This window comes from Suricata suricatta, chromosome 9 (assembly GCF_006229205.1).
Source record: "Suricata suricatta isolate VVHF042 chromosome 9, meerkat_22Aug2017_6uvM2_HiC, whole genome shotgun sequence".
NCBI classification, from domain to species: domain Eukaryota; kingdom Metazoa; phylum Chordata; class Mammalia; order Carnivora; family Herpestidae; genus Suricata; species Suricata suricatta.
The window spans coordinates 130,202,000-130,217,094 of NC_043708.1; the positions used below are offsets into that span (position 1 = coordinate 130,202,000).

The 15,095-nt window shown below is 44.9% G+C and overlaps 1 long non-coding RNA gene across 1 annotated transcript in view; it reads right to left on the reverse strand.

Moving 5' to 3' along the window:
- LOC115302768 overlaps nucleotides 1–15,095 on the reverse strand; it is a 39,657-nt gene that overhangs the window by 17,537 nt on the left and 7,025 nt on the right. The window contains exon 2 of the long non-coding RNA XR_003913620.1: nucleotides 14,726–14,811. This is a non-coding gene — a long non-coding RNA (uncharacterized LOC115302768). The remainder of the gene's footprint in view (nucleotides 1–14,725; nucleotides 14,812–15,095) is intronic.

Genomic DNA, 15,095 nt, shown 5'->3' on the forward strand with positions numbered 1-15,095 from the left:
GCCCTAATCCTAATGCATCTAATGTGATGCCACGCTCACATCTGTCCCCACAGACTCAGGACACGGACCACTGACGTGGGTTTGTATTTTCACCAGTTCTGCATCCTTTCTTGGGTGCCTGCCGATAGGTGGGAAAGGGAAGAGACACAGGAACGGAGAACGGTGTTCGACGGTTCTCTCCAAGCGACACTGGAGAGACAGCTGGAGACCTGAGATGCCGCTTCCAGGTCAGTTCCACCACAGTCACCCTGCAGTTTGTCCGTGTTGCCATATAGTTGTGCCAGCTGCACGGCCTGGGCTTTTAGCACAGCCCAAACATATATTACGTATGTGTCTTATGTAGTCTTCCATTTAGTGACTTGTTATTATATACTGGTCCCTGTGATCCACATGTGTACAATGACTCTACTCAGTCTCCCCCAGAACCTTAGGTGGGGCTATGAAAGGGCTATTAGCCCATTTTATAGGTTAGGAAACTAACACTGGGAGAGGTGCATAGTTAAAGAGGGGCACAGAGCCAAGATCCCGGCTCTAATCTGTCTCCTGCAAAGCCCGTCTATTTGCCTCTGTGCGTCTGAAGGCCACTTACCTCAGCAGCACACTGCACGTGCCATAATCCAGGCCCTGATTTTGCATATTGCATATTTTGCAACTCCTGTTTCCCTATCCTACCCTATCCTATCCTATCTGATATTTGAATTGTATTCTGCACCTAAACTTTGGTTGAATTACACTTAAAACATGCCCCCAGATGTGCTGGCCAGTCAAATCAAATTTACTGGGTGGCAGAGGAATGCAATATGCTATTGCCATTAATTTCTTTCATTTCAAAATTGCATATGGGATCAAAATAAGTGTTGTGATCATGTTGCCTATGAGGAAAGTTATAGCACAGAGTGTTTATTTATTCATTTAATCACTGTTATGGATCGCACTGTGTCTCCTAAAAAGGATATGCTGAAGTCCTAACCTCAAGGACCCGTGTTATGCCCAGATTTTTAATATTGTCCCCCAAAGCAGAGACCACCAGGGAGACCGAGTCACACATGCAAAAGCAAAGGGCTTTATTATGAGTTTAGCCTCGCCGGACCTAAACTCGGGCTCACAGACTTTACCAGCGCAGTGGATCCATGCTGAGAGCCCTGAACAAAGGTGGGAAGGGCCTTTATGGGTTTGGGAAGGGGGAGTTACAGGACATTGTGACACAGGTACAGGGGTCCAATCATTATCGCATAACATCATTGGCAGTAACTTTAACCATACACATTGCCTAGAGTATTCGTTACTTTTGGTGGGACCCAATCACAACATTTAGAGTGTTAACCAATTACAGAGTGGACCCAGGACCCAGGACCCAGGACCCTCACATAGGGTGTAACTAACCTTCTAGGCCTGCCCTTAGAAATGTTAAGGGTGTTAGCTGGCATTTCCTGATTGGGTGTTACAAGGGTGGTCCCTCCTGCCTTGGGCAATGTGGGCCCTTCTATTGTCTAATGATTCTGAGAAACCGTCACCTAGACCTCCAAGGTCAGAGAGAAACTTGAAACCTGTCATAGAGTCAGGTTGGTTCAGATCTGCATCCTTACACCTGTGTATGTGATCTTATAAAGAAATAGGTGCTTTACAAAGGTAATCAAGCTAAAATGAGGTCATCAGGGTAGGCCATAATCCATGAGTGGCCCCCTTATGTAAACAGAGCCTTCTGGGGCACCTGAGTGGCTAGTAGGTTAAGAGTCTGACTCTTGGTTTTGACTCAGTTCACGATCTTTCAGTTTCATGAGTTCAAACCCCATATCAGGATCTGCGCTAATAATGTGGAGCCTGCATGGGATTCTTGCTCTCCCTCTCTCTCTCTCTCTCTGCCCCTCCCCCACTCATGCTGGCTCTCTCTGTCTCAAAATAAACAAATAAATAATCTTGCAAAAAAAAAAGTCTCATTTTCACTTCCATCGTGGTCTATGCAGGTGACTGCTCTTCCCCGTGTCTTCTCACGAGATTTTCAGGACCAAATGATTCTGGCCAGGACACAAACACAGAATCGTCCCCTTCCTCAGTGGAAACCGGTAACAAAAATCAGGTACAACTCTAAGAGGCGGCATTGGAGAAGAACCAGGCCGGGTCTGAAGGGATTGCACGTGAGATGGCGCATCTCTTTATGCTGCGTGAAGGTCATGTGCTCCCATCCCGTCACTCTGCAAACACCACCACTATCTGAACAATAGACATCTTTCTCGGGGAAATGATGTTTCTCTATCACTCTGCCTCTGCACCAGTAGGCTGGTTCAGTAATGCATACATGAGACCTTTTGCTTGAACTTAAAAAAAGGAGGAAATTTAAACACAGAGACAGACATGTGCAGAGGGAGGTCGGTGTGTAGCCACACAGGAAGGAGTGGCTGGAGGGACGGATGTACGAGCCAAGGAACACCACAAAGGATGGCTACAAACGACAAAAGCCAGAAGAGGCTGGAAAGGTTCTTCCCGAGAGCCATCAGAATGAGAATAGCCCAGCCCGTAATTTAACTTCAGATTCTAGCCCCCAGAGCTGTGAGGCAATTCCCATTGTTTTAAGCTGCCCAGTTTTTGGTACTTGATGAAGGCAGACCCAGGCCATTAACACAATCACTATTTATGAGTGTCCATTATGGTCAGGCACTGAACTGGGCTAGAGGCAAAACAAGGAATAATATGTAGCATTTGCAGTCAGGCACTGAAAAGAGATCTTTCATCAACATTGACACAAATAAATATTCCCATCATTACACACACCAGAGAAGCCCGGCACAGAGAGGCTGATGTGTGGCCTCGTCTGGGGGTCAGGAGAGGTTTCTATGACAAAAGGAGCTTTGAAGCTGAGACTAAAGGGTCTCAGGAGTTGGGGAGGAGGATCTGATGGGCATGAATGAATATTCTAGGCAGAGGAAATAGGTGTGGGTTCATGCATGTAATGGCCATAGCAAGGGGCCTGGTTACAGTCTCTTAATTCCATATTCTTTGTTTCATGCCCAGTGCCCAATCCCCCAACCTGAGCATGGGACAAGCTTCTTCCTGTACACTGAAGAATCAGCCGTAGCCACAAGAGTTGGTAACTTAAACCTCTCAGCTGAGTTTGTACTTGGCCACTCAGAGGCCACCCACATGCTGCCATGTTGAAGTCTCAGTCATGGGAACACCGGCCAGGAGGATGGATCACTACTGGCTTTGGCTGCCATTTCCCCAAACTCAAGCGTCTTGCAAAGGTTTCCTTAGTTACAATCAAATGGTCTGTAACTTCAGTTTCTTGCTGGGAGGGTCTTTTTTCAGTTGCTTAGACTTCATGACTCTGAGCTCTGTTGGATGAGTAAAGGGTTTCCCGGTTCAATAGAAAAGGAAATGACTTATTATCCCCATTGCCTGAGACAGGGAGGCTGTCAAGGCTCAGAGTCACGGCTGGGAGCTGCATGCACCTGGGTTCAAGAGTCAGCTCTGCCACGAATCACGTGATTTCACCCATACGTGGAATTTAAGAAACACAACTGATGAACATAGGGGAAGGGGAGGAAAAATAAGACAAAAACAGAGAAGGAGGTAAACCATAAGAGACTCTTAAATACAGAGAACGAACTGAGGGTTGCTGGAGGGGGTGTGGGTGGGGGGAAATGTTAAATGGGTGATGGGCATTGAGGAGGGCACTTGTTGGGATGAGCACTAGGTATTGTATGTAAGAGATGAATCACTGGGATCTACTCCTGAAGCCAAGACTATACTGTATGTTAACTGACCTGAATTAGTTAACTAACTAATATATTTTTTAAAATTAAAAAAATATCAGCTGTGTCACATTCACCTGACCTTCACCTCTGGCTTTTCCTCAGGAAGGTGGAGAGGAAAATGATAGTGTCTCCTTTGTGAGGAGTGAATAAAAATCACTTTGCAGAGTACCTGATCCTTCGTAAGCACTCAACTGATGTCAAGTCATATTAATATTATTACTATTATTACCATTAATTAAAGCCTGCTACAGTAGGGGCATACTTTTAGACTTTAAGGTGACTTAGTATGTTCACATAGTCTTTGCAATCAAGACTAAGCATGGGTAAGTGATTAGTGGCTGTTTTGTTAATTAACTCTCTCCAGTAAAAAAGGGACCTTGGAGAACTCTACACTTAAACAGCTGATTGCCACACAAAAAGCTCTATTATGCAAAGACTCTCGTTGTGGGCCCTCTGCTTTCCACTCAGAGGAAACAGAAGTTAGAGAGCAAAAAGATCACCACTCCCCTCCTTTTTAATTAGAAAGCACTAAGAAGATGAAAATGCATAATAAGGCTTTGCAGTAGTTAAGTGTAATTCCAGTAATGTGTGCCTGGGGACTCTCTCCATCATTGCTCCTCCACGCAGAGCAGTGCCTTTAAGAAGCAGCATGTCAGAGATGGGCAGGGCCGAAGTTCCAATCTCCGCTCAGCCCAGGCTGTGAGCTGTGGTGGAAGGGCGGGTACTGGGGGTGCGAACATGAGATCCTCAAGACCAGAAGTGGGGCTGGAGTCTTGGCCAGGTGGGCATGTCTCTACTGAGTATCAGTTTCCTCCTTGGTAAAAATGACAATAATCTCTGTGTACCTACACCAGACGGGATGGGTTCAATTCCTGTCCTTGCCATTATTCACTGTGGTTACTTTTAGTGCTTCCATATCCTGTTCTCTGAAATGGGTATCAAATAGTGCCTACTCTCGCAGAGAGCTGCACTTGGTCTTGTGCCTAGCAAGTGGAAGCATTGAAAAACATTCACTCTTAACAGATCTGAACTGCCTTGCAAAATTAGCAACTAATTGGTTCCTGGCTTTAATTCAAGGTTACAACTTCATATCTTTTTATTTAAGTGTTAACTCTAGCCAAAGGTTTATCATTTTGATTTTGCTCAAGCCAACCATCTGCATCAAGACACAACCAGTTTACACAAACAATTTACGAGAGACATTTGATACAGTGGGGAAAAGCTCAGCACAAGGGACTTCTTCTAGAAGTACCAAGAATTTAAAGAAGATTTCACATCACAATCTTAATAGTTAATATTTACCATCTTTGAGATTCACAGACGCCATCAGGGAAATATTAACTGTATTTTACTTTGTGTTCCCTTCCTTTGCTTTTTAATTGTTAAGTCTTCACTGTCCACTGATTCAGGGAAGGCAGGCAGAAAGCCAAAAAGAAGAGTTTTCTTGGATTCATTTCCAGAATTTCCAGCCTTAAAAAATAAAGGAGATTTTTTTGAGCTATTGAGAAGTGGAGGAGGTGGGGGAAGGAATGGGAAATGAGAGAAATAAAGATACTAGTAGGTCCTGGAGAGGGAGATGAACTTGAACCTGAACTTTGCTTCCTGAGGTTGAGTATCTGGAAGGGTAAAAACCTTGGGGAGGTTTCAGAGACCAAGTTTCCTGAAAAGACTAGCTGACCTTCAGAGGCCCGAGGGAAATTTGTGGCTCTGACATAGGAGAACTGGTAGGTCTTACTCAAGGTTACTCAACCTTACTCAAGGTTGACCAAGGTCTAGGATCGGTGGCAAGAATTGGCAGTTTGGCTGCTCCAAATTGTCCCCTGCCCTGCCTTTCTTCTGATTTGTCCTCTTCTTGCGTTTTCTCCCTCAAGTCAGCTGGTGACTTTTCACAAAAGGAAACCCATAAAGAAAGCAGTTCTGCGCAAAGGTGGAGAACCCCCCGTGATCCCTTTCTAATGGTAGGAGGCGGGTGTCTCTAGAGGTCTGGGGTATCTGTATTTGCACACATTGCAGGGTGTGCAAAATCACTTATTTACATCTGAGGTGTATGGCTGGGGTGATGGGAGGATGTAGAATGGCAGCCTGGATTTATTGAACCCTCTGTCTTTGCCGTGCATTAAGCCCAGGATTCCATGCATGCCCAGGGCAGTAGGGACACTCTGAAGATGCAGCTGTGACCCATGGTGAACTTGAGTGAGCTCTTAGTGGCTGGTGGGAGCTCACCATTAATTTTCAAAAATTCTACAACCCGGTTGTTAAACAGAGCCATTAATAATTAAAGTCAAATGAAATTACAGCTAAATAAAGTACATTAAAAACAAAGGAAATACAACATTATCATCATTTTTTTTAAACTTCTCTTACTACATGCTACTATTATGTATGCTCTTGGGATCATCTGTGTCTGTTTTACCCATATGGCGAAACTACTATATAATGAAGTGATACTGTGTACATCTTTCCCCAACTCTGTGTTCTTTGAAATTTGCCACGGTGGGAGAGGTTGGCAAATACCACAAAACAGGACTCTTCTCCCTCCCCCCCAATATAGCCAGTTGTTAAAAATCAGGGGACTTCACATAGGCTGGGGGGTTGGAAAATCTTGAGGAAGCCCAGGGCCGAAGCCAGGCTGTGATAGACCGTAGAAGGCTGGATTCTGGGGACCTGAGCGTGAGATCCCCATGATCAGAAAGGGGGGACTGGAGTGGTGACCTGGTGAGCAGTGTGAAACCACAACAGGAAGGGGTACTCAGCAGCCCTGTCAGTCAGGACATCCTAGTGTGGCCATTAGTACCATAGGAAGCTCCCCAGTAAGTGCAGGGGAGGGAACAGGCCCCTGAAGTATTTCCAGATACCAGCCCATCAGAGCCAAAGTCCACTCAGGAGAGAGAAATCACACCAGTTACTTAAACAGAGAGAATTTAATATCAAGAATGATTAGCCAAGTATAAAGTCATTACATAGTTAAATGAGAGGGGAAAAAAAGACAATTCTAAGGTTCCAAGGAGTTGCAATTACAAAGTGCCTCTGGGCCTGGAGGGGTAAAGTGAAGAGACTGGAAGTTTTTAAAAGTAAAGGCAGATTCCTGTGGAATTTAAATTCAGAGCCTTTCGAGGGGATGGTGCTTGGGTCTATGGGAATCGAGGGTACAATAAGCTGTTTTCTGTAAATGCTGAAAACTGTATTTATCTGCTGCTACAGAGGTGAAGAAGCAAAGCTAGCAGAGCCTGAAAAGAACAGAAAACAAGGAGAAAGGAACGAGTCGCTCTCTTGCGCCCCCTATTGGCGCTGGCTAATGGGCCGCAGCCAGCAGCGAGGTGATTTGCAGATCGCTCAGAGATCTGGAACCCTGGAGGATGCAGGGCTGCCCCTACACATGAGAGGGGATTAAGCCTCTGAGGACAAAGCGTGAAGGTCAATGACAGACCGCGCTTCCTTTCTGCTACCTCTAAAACTGAAAGGAAAGGAGGCCTGCTTGCTACCTTGCCAAAGTACTGCTTTGTCAATTTGGGAAGGTGAAAACGTTGCTTCAGCTTTTTCAAGGGTTGAAAGCTTAAGGAGTGGTTTTTGGGAAATGAGACAGGATTCTGGAAAAAGAAAATGTAGATGTTTGAGAGGAAAGGATCTGAAGCCCAGTGAAAGCCCTGATAAGCAGATGTCCTGTGAGCATGTATTTAAGTGGCCCATTTAAACTGGGTCTCTATTAAGTTATTTTGCATTAGACAGGAATTTAGTCATTTTATGTGTTTGGGATTTTTTAAGGCATATTTTTAAGTTGCAGGTTCTTCTCTTATTCCCAGCTGAGCTCCTTTCTAAAAAGAATTGAAACATCCATGTCTTTGCCTTGGCATCCAATGATTATCAACAAAACCCTAGGAGGTCACCTTTGGGGATAAAAATACAAGCTTCAGTAAAGAACAACTTTTGTCCTCTTGAAAAGTATCTTAGCAACTGAATCTCAAAGGCTGCAATCTCCTCCTTACCTCTCTTGGGCCAGGCTTTGGGTTAAACACTAAAGAAGGACACAGTGATGAGTGAGACTCCTTCCCTGCCCACAAGAAGGCATAATTTAATGGAAGGGCAGCAACACAGTAAGAACAGTACTTGGAGGAGTAGTGATTCCCGCCTAGAGGTGGCCTAGGAGGCTGGAAGTAGATAAAGGGTGGGAATAAGGCAGAGAAAATAGGCCATTTCTGATAGCCTCCAAGAAAAGAGTAGGAGCCTGCCCAGGTAGAGGAGAGAGAAGCACGTTCTGGCCAAGGAGAACTTGCAGGTGTGAGAGAGCAGGAGTAACAGGGAGGGGCTGGAGAGGTCTCTGATGGTGGAAAGAGGCCCGGTCAGAAAAGTACCTTAGTTGTCCTGTTGAGGCAATTGCCATTTATGCAGCAGGTGAGGAGAACCATCTGAAGAAGCTGTTTCTGGGGCACCTGGGTGGCTCATTTGGTTAAACGTCTGACTTTTGACTTCTGGTTCAGGTCATGATCTCACTGCTCCTGGGATCAAGCCCTGCGTTGGGCTCTGCACTGGCAGTGCAGAGCCTGCTTGAAATTCTCTCTCCTTCTCTCTCTCTGTCCCTCCCCAATTCATGCACCCTCTCTCAAAATAAATAAATTTTTTTAAAAAGCTGTTTCTGCAGCAGCTATGCTGTTACCAGCCCCTCAACTGTCCATCAGCCAAATTGCACCTGAAAATAAATTTACCTTACAAAAACTGCAAGTCCTACCAAGTCCTGACCTGCTCTGTGCACACCTGAACTTTAGCTTCATTGAATTTGCAGGCTCTGGCTACAGATGAACATGTCTCCATTTTGTGTCACAGCTGGACAGGTATGGCCCACATCGGAGATGTCTTCTTTCCCTGCCGAGAGCCACACTTCTGCTCCACATGGCTCACTGCTCAAAACCCGTTGCAGAGGCTTGGACATAAGATAAGTAGTGGTTGGCATCAACACTCATGCAAAAGCTAAGGTTTAGCTGCTCAGAAAGAAGCGTCCAAGTGGCCACTCTCCTGTCTGCTTTGAGTTGTATTGATTAATTATTGTAGTGTAGTAAGCAACTCCACAACATGGAGCTTAGAACAACCATGAATTGTTATTGCACATGTACCTGCTTTGGTGCTGTGTGGCTCTGTTCCATGTTTTTCTGATGCTCCTCCTAGGATCAGTGGGCTAGCCTAGACATGATCTTCCCACAGTGACAGCTAAAGAGCAAGAGAGCAAGAGGAAACTTGTGCAGCCTCTTGAGATCTAGGCTGAAATCTACCTCCTTATCCCTTCTACCCATACGTTCCTGGCCAAAGTAGGTTTCATGGCCATGCCCAAAGTCAAGGCTCAAGAAAGTACAACCTGCCCACCATGAGTCCCCCTGGAGATTGCATTTTTGGGTTCTTCTGATTCCCTCCTACTCATGCATATGTGCCCTAATGAAGATAGAAACTCAGGTCTCACAATGAGGGTCAGGTCTCACTTGGTCAGGTTATTGATAATGTATTTATGGTAGTGCCTTTGTGTAGTGGCAGCCTGGTGACACTGGGACTACATTTCCCAGAATTCCCATGCCATCCCATGGTTCCTAGGTAGCGTTGGCCATGGGAAGAATTCAGGCCAGATTTAGAAGGTCAGTGTTGGATTACCAGGCACTGTTGTAGCTCATGATCCATCGGCTTGCCTTGTTGGCAGGGAGCAGCAAGCATGCCTTAGCATTTCCAGCTTGTATCAGATTGCTTCCATCAGCTTCTCTGCATCTTGGCCAAGGTACACACGTAAGTCCGTGGCAAAAGCCACCAATACTGCCTGCATTATTGAGGTCGGAGGCTGACGTGTGTACCAACTGGTCCTCCTGGGTTCCAGTTTGTCCTTGTTTCCCCCACTTCACGTCCATTTTCCCTTCCTAACTGCCTGCGCTGCTGACTTCAGCCTTGGCATCAGATGAAGAAAGCATCGGCATTACAAGCACTGTTTAATCAGCTTTCACAACTGTGTGAGGTCTAGTTCTTAGAATAAATCTCTTATCCTGCCTCACTCATTGCGGTTCTGTTTTTCTGATCAATCTCTGGTGCAACTGTGGTTAGAATAGGTTCTTTAAAGTAATGGAAACGTAGATGGAGGGTGGGTCAGTTTACTTGTTCATTCATGATTTCATTCATCTATCCATGTATTTACCGAATAGTTGCTACCTGGTAAGCCTGTTGCTCTGAATATTAGAGGTCTGTATTGTAGATTCTGTATAATGGGGCTGCCATCCAAGAAACACAGTGAATTCACAGCAATGCAGTAAATAAAGGATTATAATGCAATATGGTAACTGCTCTATTAAAGAAGCACAAAGCACCATTGGGACATAAAGAAAGGTATCTCTCATACTGCTTATGGATTAAAGATTTTCTTAAGAGGTATTAGATGGGGGGCGGCTGGGTGGCTCCATGGGTTGAGCTTCTGGCTTCAGCTCAGGTCATGATCTCACAGTTCGAGGGTATGAGCTCCAATTCAGGCTCTGTGCTGACAGCTAGCTCAGAGCCTGAAGCCTGTCTTCAGATTCTGTGTCTCCCTCTCTCTCTGACACTCCCCTGCTCATGCTGTTTCTCTCTCTCTCTCAAAAATAAATAAAACATTAAAATTAAAAAAAAAAAGAGGTATTAGATGAGCACCAGTTGGACAAGATTGGGAAAGGATTCGGGAATGGCCATCATTATGTTGGTGGAATGGCAACTACTGCAGAGGAAGGTGTAAATGTTTTGAGTAATGGCAGTGAGTTTCTTTGCAGAAGGCCTCATTTAATTAATGACTTTCCATGTGTTTGAAGGTTTAGGATGATTTAGCACCAAGGTGTGTGTTTATCCATTCCCTTGTGAAAACCAACTCCTTCCCCCCTCCGTTCCCTACTTATCAATCTGAAGTGTCCCATGGAAACAGAACGAAATCTCAGGGAGTGAAATCGCTATGGAGTCACTAAAGCAGGTCCAATCTTATGGACTGTGGCATCATAACAGGGAATCCCAATCTGGTGATACTTTGGTTCCCAGTGTGGAATGGTAGCTACCATTTGACCTCAGCTGTCCACAGATTTCAGCTAGTAGGACGTCCATCGGAAAGCTTTACTATCCCACTATGATGGCAATGCTTTGGGGTAGAAAACCCTAAACTTTGACCTCATATAACTGGTCATGAAACCAGTTTTCTCTCTTCACTTAGCAGTTCTTCTGCATGGATGTGTTCTCCTGTAACCCTTTCAGCTGCCTTCCGTATTTGACACAGTCACAGCGCTGCTTGGGACCTCCCTCACCAATACGCGCTCTAAGATGGCGAGAGCCCATTGATACCAGCAGATCAACCCCTTGCAGACACAGCTGTGAACTGAATGTGGATTTTATGCCCCCCCCCTCCACTTTATGTTCCATCTCTTACTAACAGTGTAGTTCAGACAAGTTACTTAAACTCAATGCCTCAACGTTCTTATATGTAACATTGGGATCATACTTGGGCCCACATCACAGGATCATTGGTGGATAAAAGGAGTTAACGTTCTTGGAAGGATGCCTGGCTTATCTGGTGAAGCCTCTAGAAATATTAGTTGTTACTCTTATAACGATCCTTTCATCTTTTTTTGTCCTCTGACTGGCCTAGAACAATGGAATCACACTGAGAAAAGCAGTGAGTAAGTAGAATAAGATATGAAAGAACACAAACTCCCAGAGCCCTGAAATACAGTCTGTCTAGTGAGACAAAGGGCTAATTAGCACTTGAGAGAACAGGTTGTGGCACATTCCAGTTTCCTGTAGAAGCCCCAATTGTGCTTTTTAAATGGTGGTTAATCTCCTCTCTCTCTTGCCTTTTCAAAATGCATTGTATTTGCCCAGGTTCTTAGAGATCAAATACTTTGTGATCATTAAATATTATGGCATCAATAATGGCCCTACCCCAGAAGAAATCAGTGCAAAATGTGGCATTAAACAGGAATTGAGCTACTGAAGGTAAGGAAGGAGGGAGGCTGTAAACTGTGTCAAAGTAACGGTTTCACCAAAAGAGAAACCACATGATGAAAAAGATTATAGTGGAGCAGAAGCTGAACTGTGTAAAAAAGGAAAAGAGAGAAAGAGAGGTTCCCTGACAATGAGGCAAACAATTTGCTGATATTGAGAGAGAGAGAGAGAGAGAAGGAGAGAGACAGAGAGAGGTGGGGAGAGAGAGAGAGAGAGAGAGACAGAGACAGAGAGAACGCTGGGGAAGCATTCAAATGCAAACTGAAATTTCAAAGTCATTTCTGGGTGGATAAAAGAAGAGATAGGTCATGGATTTTCTAGAACTCAGACTGGGAGGAACAAGAAACAAAGGTCAGCAGCAGAGAACAGCGAAGATAACAACAAACTGGAGGTGGCATTTGACCCACAAGAGAGGTGAAAAGTGAGCCATTGGGTGGAATAGTCAACACAAAGAGCCAGCTTTGCAAAACCAGGGACTAAGATACATACATGGATGGCCGAAGATGGCTTTAAGAGTTCTTAAAAGAGGTGCACCTGGGTGGCTCAGTCGGTTAAGTGTCCAATTTCAGCTCAGGTCATGATCTCATGGTCTGTGACTTCTAGCCCCGCGACAGGCTCTGTGCTGACAGCTCAGAGCCTGGAGCCTGTTTTAGATTCTGTGCCTCCCTCTCTCTCTGCCCCTCCCCCACTCATGCTCTGTCTCTCTCTGTCTCAAAAATAAATAAACTACATTAAAAAAAAAAAAGAAAGAAAAGAGGTGCTCCTGGGTGGCTCAGTCGGTAGAGTGTCTGAAGTTTGCTCAGGGCATGATCTCCTGGTTGGTGAGTTCGAGCCCTGCATCCGGCTCTTCACTGTCAGTGCAGAGCCTACTTGGGATTCTCTCTCCTTATCTTTCTGCTCCTCCCCCACCAGTTCTCTGTCTCTTTCTCTCTCAAAAATAAATAAACATTAAGAAGAAAAAATTCATAAAAGAGAAAAGTGTGGTGAGAAGGAAAAGCTCTCGGAACGATGCCACAAGAAGAACTCCATGAGAAATAATGCCTCCACTGGGCAACATTTATCGGGCACCTGTGGTGGGTGACATGCCGAGGGATGTGCAGGGCGAGGGAGTTTAAACAACAATAACACCAACCACCAGAATCATGATTAGTGTCCTCAAAAATTTGTCACTGCTCGTGATGCCTAAAGGAACAATGTTTACTCCTCAGTTGGTTTTCGGGAAGGTATTCTATTCGATTTCCCTCACAAGCCCCACAGGTGTTATTTTAACTTCTCACACTAGGAAGTGCAGTCAGGGGCGATGAGGCGAATGACCTAGGAGGTACAGAAGCCAGACGCACAGGAGGACCAAGACCCAACCTTCTGACTCCTGTTCCCAAGCCTGTGCCAACAAGCCACCAAGTAACTGGTTGCCATTTGTGTTGATTAAACCCAGGGCATTTCCTGTGATACTCATAAATCTATATTTCTATTTCTACTTCTAGAACATTCTTCTTCTAAGAAGCTGGAGGCATTTTACACAGTTTCAATTCTGACTCATTCAATCCTTCTTGGGAGATAGAGAATGACACACAATTCCCAAATGGTAGGTGCTTAATGGAAAAACAGAAAGACAGCAATTTACATTTTCTTATAAAAACAAAACAAAACAAAAAAACTATGACCTCCTGGTAGGAAAGTAAATGTAAATTAGTCATGAAATGAGGTTAGAACTAATAATGCAGTTGGCACATAATGAGAGAATCCCAAGAAAGAACTAGAATATTTGTATTCAAAGCAGTTTGCCCGAAGGGTCTCAAGGCCAAGAACATGAAAGAGAGGCCTGACCACACAGAGCAGTCAAAGAAGCAGGATCAGAATCATGTCAAGGTTGTATGTAATCTTGGAAGATCTGTCTTCACAACATGGCCTGTTTTTTCCTTCTTTTTGTAATTGCATTTTTCATGCCACAGGGCATAAATTAATTGATTTGGTTTGTCAGAAGCTCATGTTTTCAGGGTTCTCTCGTTGTAACTTGTCTTCCTGAGTATATGTGTTTGTTTTCACAGGTTCCGTCTGTACTTTCTAAGAAGAACTTGATCTTTTTTCATAAAAGAAAGTCACATACACACGATTATAAAATTTCTTCTTTTTCAGAAAACTCCTGTCTATGACTGACATTGTTATTCCTACAGTACTACAGTACAGCAGCAATCTGAAGCGTTCCCCCCCACCTCTTCACTGATCATACCCTCCTCCAGCGGGCAGGCTGGACCTCCGGACCCCTGGACGTCTGTGTTGCTGTCCATGCAGGTAGAGAGGGCCTTCAGAGGCATCTGCTGAAATTCATTCTCCACATGGTTGCTTTCCTTAAATACTTTCCTTAAAATATCTAGTGGCTCTTCATTGTCTTTAGGATAAGGCTCAGGTCCCTTCATTTGGTGCACAAAGTCCATCAATTTCTGATCCTGCTTTCATTGACAATCCCATTGAAATTCTAATTCATTTAGGGGTGCCTGGGTGGCTCAATTGATTAAGCATCTGACTCTTGATTTCAACTCAGGTCAAGATCTCACTGATTCGTGACAGCTTCCCTTCCCCCCTGCCCATGTGTCGGGTTCCTTGATGATGACGGATCCTGCTTGAAATTCTTTCCCTCTCTCTCTGCCCCTCCCCTTCTCATGCACTCCCCCAACCCCCGTCAATAAACTTAAACAAAAATTCTAATTCATTTATGTTTTTGATGTAGGACCTTTTCCTGTGCTTCCTGGTCTTTTCATGCACCACATTGTCTGATAGGAACACCCTTTCCTCGCTTCTTCTACTTTCTTTGACCCGCAAACTCGTGCACACGCCCTGTACGGGACACCCCACCTACCTGTCCCTCACTTCTCCACACACACTAAGCTCATGAAGTTTTAATTTTTAGTTTCCTCATCTGTTTCTTCTTCTAGAACACTACTATCCAATGTAACATGGGCCATATATGGGATTTAAAATTTTCTAAATAAGAAAACCTGTCTTAGGCGATGCCAGCTCCCAGCGCGCCCGTCCCCGGCGTTCGGTGGTACAGCAGGGCAGAGAATCGTCGCGGCTTCTTTTCCTGAGGGAGGGAGAGAAAACAGGGCAGGAAGGGGGACACACAGAGAGTAAAGACAACAACACGGAATCTGATCAAGCCTCTTCTCCTTTATTGAGAAAACACCCTATCTTATAAAGGTTTCAAGGCGGGAAAACAAGGCAGCTGACCTAGGTCGGTTGCTAGGAAACAGGGTTAAGGGATTAAAGCTAGGGTAAAAGAGGAACCAAACTAAAGTGTTTTAGCACAGCGCCTGAGGGGCTGATACTACCCTGCCTGCAGGCGGTTGATCTTTGATCTTCTGGCTT